This window comes from Tupaia chinensis, unplaced genomic scaffold (genome assembly GCF_000334495.1).
Source record: "Tupaia chinensis unplaced genomic scaffold, TupChi_1.0 Scaffold000621_1, whole genome shotgun sequence".
Taxonomy (NCBI): Eukaryota; Metazoa; Chordata; class Mammalia; order Scandentia; family Tupaiidae; genus Tupaia; species Tupaia belangeri.
In genome coordinates this window covers 13,296-19,214 of record NW_006160141.1, presented here as the reverse complement: position 1 = coordinate 19,214, position 5,919 = coordinate 13,296, and the positions used below count along the sequence as shown (strand labels likewise).

At 39.0% G+C, this 5,919-nt stretch overlaps 1 long non-coding RNA gene across 1 annotated transcript in view; it reads left to right on the top strand.

Moving 5' to 3' along the window:
- Positions 1–4,995, top strand: part of LOC102481335 (uncharacterized) — a 22,223-nt gene extending 17,228 nt beyond the window's left edge. The window contains exon 3 of the long non-coding RNA XR_336072.1: positions 4,955–4,995. This is a non-coding gene — a long non-coding RNA (uncharacterized LOC102481335). The remainder of the gene's footprint in view (positions 1–4,954) is intronic.
- The last annotated feature ends 924 nt before the right edge of the window (positions 4,996–5,919 follow it).

Below are 5,919 nucleotides of genomic sequence, written 5' to 3'. Positions count from 1 at the left end.
TTTTTTTTTATTTTTTAGATTTTTTTTTTTTTTTTTTTTTTTTTGCCATAGGGTGCATTCCTTCACCAAGGAGACAAAGAGGGACAGAGAGTGAGAAATCACCTCCCAGGGGGGATGGCCACACCACAATCTCTTCTCCTCCATTCTCCTCTTAGGATTTTGGGCATACACACACATGTGACTGGTATGATTCTCAAGCTGTTGGGTCTGGGACTCTAATCATGGTCTGCCATGTAGGAATCCGGTATCTTAAACACCATGCCACCTCCTGTCCCCCTTGGGAATTTTAACTTTGACCTCTCAATTTGTACAAAATGAGGTGGCTGTAGTTGTGCTTTTGATTACATCAAATATGCAGATTAATTTGTGGCATGCTGCTATCTTAATGATATTACATCTGCCACTCCAGGAATACGGTATGTCTTTCCCTTATTTAGACTTTCAATTATTTTTAATATTTGATATTTCTTAGTATAAAATTCTTGAAATTATTTTGCTAACCTTTTTTAAGAGAGTCTTTCTTTCTTTCTTTGTCTCTTTCTTTTTTGCTATAGGGCATGTGCACTTGCTGGAGAGACAGAGAGACAGAAAGTGAGAAATCACTCCCCCCAGAGGAGATGGAAACGCTGCAGTCCCTTTTCCTCCAGTCTCCTCTTGATATTTTTGGCATGCACACACCCACATGTGCCTGGCATGAGTTTCAAACTGCCGGGTCCGGGACTTAAACTGTGGTCAACTACATGGGAGTCTGCTGACATAACCATTACTCCATCTGCTGGTCCCTATTTTGTTACCTTTAATCTTAGATATTTATTCTTTGTGAATCTATTGTAATGGAATTCTTCATAATTTCACTTTAGAATTGTTCATAGACTGAAATGTTCATAGACTAAAAATGCAGCTGATTCTTATATATTGGTCTTGAATATTCCCACCTTACTGAACTCAAGTCTTAGGTTTAATTGTGTGTGTGTGTGTGTGTGTGTGTGTGTGTGTTCCTTACAACTAAAAAAAAGTATATGAGATCATGTCATCTGTCAGTAGACAGTTTTACTTCTTATTTTCCACCCTACATTCTTTTCATTTCTTTTTCTGGATTTAGTTCCATTGCTAGAATATAAAGTACTGAATAGAAATGATGAAAATAGACATTTTCATGTTTTTCTAGACAATGTTTAGGAGGAAACTTTCGGTCTTTGCCATTAAATGTAATGTTAGCTGTGGATTTTTCATAGCACCCTCTGTATTATTCAGAAAGGTCATGACTTCTCTTTTGTTGAGTATTTTTAGCATTAAAAGGATGTTTGGGGACCAGCAGGTGGCATGGTGGTTAAGGTGCTGGACATGCCCACATGGCTGACCTTGGTTCAAGTCCTGGACCTGGTGGCTTGCTTTCTCACTCCCCCCCCCTCTCTTTTTCTCTCCCTCTGTTTCTCTCTCTGGTCAAATTAAAAAAAAATGAATGTATAAATAAATTTTTTAAAATGGGTGTTTGATTTTTGTCAAATGCTACTTTTCCCCATCTATTAAAATGATTGTTATTAGAATTAGTTGTATTATATTGATTGATACTTTTTTGATAGATAGAACCAACCTGACATGATGGGGGTAAATCCCATCTGGTCCTGGAGTGTAATCCTTCCTGTATTTTGTGTGTTCATATTTTGTTGTGGAATATTATATGACGTATGATAACTGTAATACCAGTGATATTCACCGAGTGCTTACTCTGTGCAAAGCATCGCTCCCATCCCCGTGTTGTCAGTGCTGCTATTATTTGCCTTTTTAAAAAGAATGATTTAATTTTATTTATCATTATTATGATTTATTTTTAATTTGACCAGAGATACAGGGAGAGATGCGGGGGTGGGGTGGGGAGAGAAAGCAAGCCTCCAGGTCCAGGAATCGAACCATGGTCAGCCATGTGGGAGTCTAGCATCCCAACCACCATGCCACCTGCTGTCTTACGTGCTTTTACAGATGGGGGGGGGCCTCTGTAGTTCCCCCTGTTGGCTCAGGGGCTGCCCTCTGCGATCCTCTATGACTCTAATGTTTAGTCGGGGTTGGAGACACTCTCAGCATCTTCATTATAATGTGGGTAAGTGAAATGTGTGAAAGTACTTTTACATTTTTAGTCGTGGGCCAGCAGGTGGCGTAGTGATTAAGGCACTGGATTCCTACATGGCCGACCTCAGTTTGAATCCTGGACCTGCAGCTTGAAACTCAGGCTGAATGTGTGTGTGTGTGTGTGTGTGCAAAATCCTGAGAGGAGAATGGAAGAGAAGAGATTGTGGTGTGGCCATTCCCGCCCCCAGGAGGGATTGACTTCTCACTGTCTTTGCTCTGTTTCTGTCTCTCCAGCAAGCACGTGTGCCCTATAGCAAAAATCTCTACATATAAAAATTATTTTTCAGTTGTAATAGTGGGTACTTAGGTTGGTATTTTGATTTGGGCCTTCTAAATTTCTTTCTTTCTTTCTTTCTTTTTTTTTTTTAATAAGTAAAACTTCAGGTCAAGCAGTTATTTTGCTGAAAACAATTTTTAAAGTCAGTTCTGTCTTTATTTTGGTGTCGAAGCTCTCTGGCTTTCCTATAAGAAATATAAGTGTGTGGACTTGTATATATGTACACCCACAATCATGTACAGTCTTTTGTTACCATGTAAGTAGGTATTTCTTCCTGAAATTAATGTGTAAAGAATATTGATTTGGGGAACCAGCAGTTAGCGTAATGGCTATGTCGCTGGACTGCCACATAGTTGACCGTGGTTCGCGTCCCGGACCCGGTAGCTTAAAACTCACGCCGGGTGCATGTGTGTGCATGCCCAAGATCCCGAGAGGAAAATGGAGGAGAAGGGATTGCGGAGTGACCATCCCCCCCGAGGGGTGATTTCTCACTTTCTGTCTCTATGTTTCTGTCTATCTAGCGAGCTCACGCACCCTATAGTGAAAACCTCTCAAAAAATAAATAAATAAAAGAATATTGATTTTATGAGACCAGCAGGTGGCATGATGGTTAAGGTGCTGGACTCTCATGTGGACGACCATGGTTTGAGTCCCAGCTTGCTTTCTCTTGCTCTCTGTCTCTCTCTGGTAAGCACACATGCCCTAGAGCAAATTTAATAATAATATTAAATAATTCTTTTACAATAAAAGAACATTGATTTTTTAAATGGGTCATCATTTTTTATACACGAAGCAAGAATGAAATGTATCACGTCATGGTGTACCTGTTCAAATCATATTATATCAAGTAGGTTAATACCATGTAGAAAATTCAGTTAATTCAGCATAGAATAATCTTCATCAAATTTCTAATTTCCTGTCATTTTCTGTGCTCACTGACATTTTCACGTTTAGTATTAGACTTGAAAATGTAGAAGAAAAATGGGACCAGCAGTTGGCACAATGGCTATGTCACTGAATCCTATGAGTTCAAACCCTGGATCCGGCAGCTTAAACTCACGCTGGGCATGTGTGCATGTGCGTGCCCAAGATCCCGAGAGGAGAATGCAGAAGGGACTGCGGTATGGCCATCCCTCCTGGAGGGGTGATTTCTTTCTTTCTGTCTCTCTGTCTCTCTGTCTCTCTCTCTTTCTGGTAAGCACACGCACCTTATAGCAAAAACTGCTCAAAAAAAAAGAAAGAAAGAAAAGAAAATGTAGAAGAAAATTTCTGAGTTCTATTTTAAAATATATTAGGAGGGTGTATTTTGAAGTACAATAAATAAATGTTAGATTTGAAAGTGAAGTTTACTTAAATCTAGTTTTGCTGTCTCAAATTCAACAATATGCATTTATTTTCTTAAATTCTTACTGTACAACTTCCGATGGTCTCTGTGATTTTGCTGCATTATTGATCCCTGTTGGTTGCACAAGTCTCCACTAGAGGGTGCTAACGATATTTCTGTAGAAAAGTGTTATTTACTTAGAACTGCCTGAACTCGTCAGCCTTCAATTATTTTTTTCTTTAAGGTATTTGCCATAGGGTATGTGTGGTCACCAGACAGAGACGGAGAAAGTAAGAAATCACCCCCCAGGATGCATGGCCACACTGTATTCTCTCCTCCTCCATTCTCCTCTCAGGATTTTAAGCATGCAAATAGACACACCTGTGATCCTCCAGCTGCCTGGTCTGGGACTTGAACTGTGGCTGGCCATGTGGGAATCCAGCACCATAACCATCTGCTGGCCCCTGATTTTTTTTTTTAAAGATAAGAATTTGATTTCTTGTATATGATTTTTTTTTTGCTATCATATAAAACTATACCTTCAGAAATATTTCATTTTTCCACTCTTGTTTCTCAGCAAGATTGGCAGCTGAAAGTATCTTTGATCTGATTAGTCTGTGACATTATCCATTAGAAACTAAAAGTTGTATTTTGCTTTACACGTTAGTTATTGATTTTTCTTTTTTCGTTAAAAGTTATTAACTTATTTAATTCCATTTGTTATTATTTTTTTAATTTGACCAGAAAGAGACAGGGAAATAAAGAAAGGGAAAGTGAGAAAGCAAGCCCCCAGGCCCAGGACTCGAACTGCAGTCAGCCATGTGGGAGTCCAGTGCCTCAACCACCATACCACCTTCCAGACCCTGATTTTTCTTTATATCATAAATACAAAATGAAAACCTAAATTTAAAATGAATTGGAGAAAATAGTAGCTTCTTTTATGAAGTTGACAAAAAAAAAATACCTCATGTATGGTTTTATTTTATAATAGCCACAAAATCAGTAAATAGATACACTGTTTGCAATTTTAAAATAAAATATTTTCAAGATGTAATTAGTAGTTAATTGTGATAACCACGCCTTGTGACACTACATTATAGTAGGGTGTAAAGTGAGTTTGGGCCCATTTATATTTATCAATTTCTGGTGAGCATTTTATAAACTGATTGACTGGCAAAAGTGCCAAATGATCACAGCTGTTTTTTTTTTTTTTTTTTCCTCTCCAGGTACCTTTACTCAAATAACATAGTTGTGGTTCCAAAAGGTAAATGCACTTACTATTTTCATTAGAATATACTTTATAAACTTGGCTGATAGGTAGAACACTCTGTCTCTTTAAGTCTACTTTTGGTTCGTATATTAGGAAATTTTTAAAAATTATTTTATTCAATTTCATTTATTCATTCATTTATTTTAATTTGACCAGAGAGACATAGAGAGAGGAAAGTGAGAAAGCAAGCCACCAGGTTCGGGACTCGAACCATGGTTGGCTATATGGCACCTTAACCACCATGCCAGTTGCTGGACTCTAGGAAATTTTTTTAAAAGAGATTTCTGCTAGAGGGCATGTGTAGACACCAGAGAGACACAGACAGAAAGCAAGAAATCACCCATAGAGGGATGGCCATGCTGCAATCCTTTGTCCTCCTTTCTCCTCTCAGGATATTGGGCACACACACACACTGTGTGAGTTTTAAGCCACTGGGTCCAGGACTCAAATCACGGTTGACTGTGGGAGTCCAGCAACATAACCATTATTCCATCTGCTGGTCTCTTTTTTTAGATTTTTGTCAGAGGGTATGTCTATTCTCTGGAGAGAGACAGAGAGAGAGAAAGTGAGAAATCATCCTCCAGGGGGATAGTCATGCCACAGTCTCTTCTCCTCTATTCTTCTCTCAGGTTTTGGGAACACTCACATGCAACCAGCATAGTTTTCAAGGTGCCAGGTCCGGGACTTGAACCGTGCTGTCTGCCATGTGAAAATCAGTGCCATAACCATCACGCCACATATTGGCCTGGGAATTTTAATCTAAGACACCTTTGAGAAGAAGGACCCACATCACTCTAGCAAACTAGATTTTTCAGGGAATGAAGATTTTCTACTGATAATTCAGCCTCCAGCAAACGAGCTAGTGGCAGAAGAAGCCAGGCCTTCAGCAGACGGTTCCATATGGATCCCGGCAACTGAGGA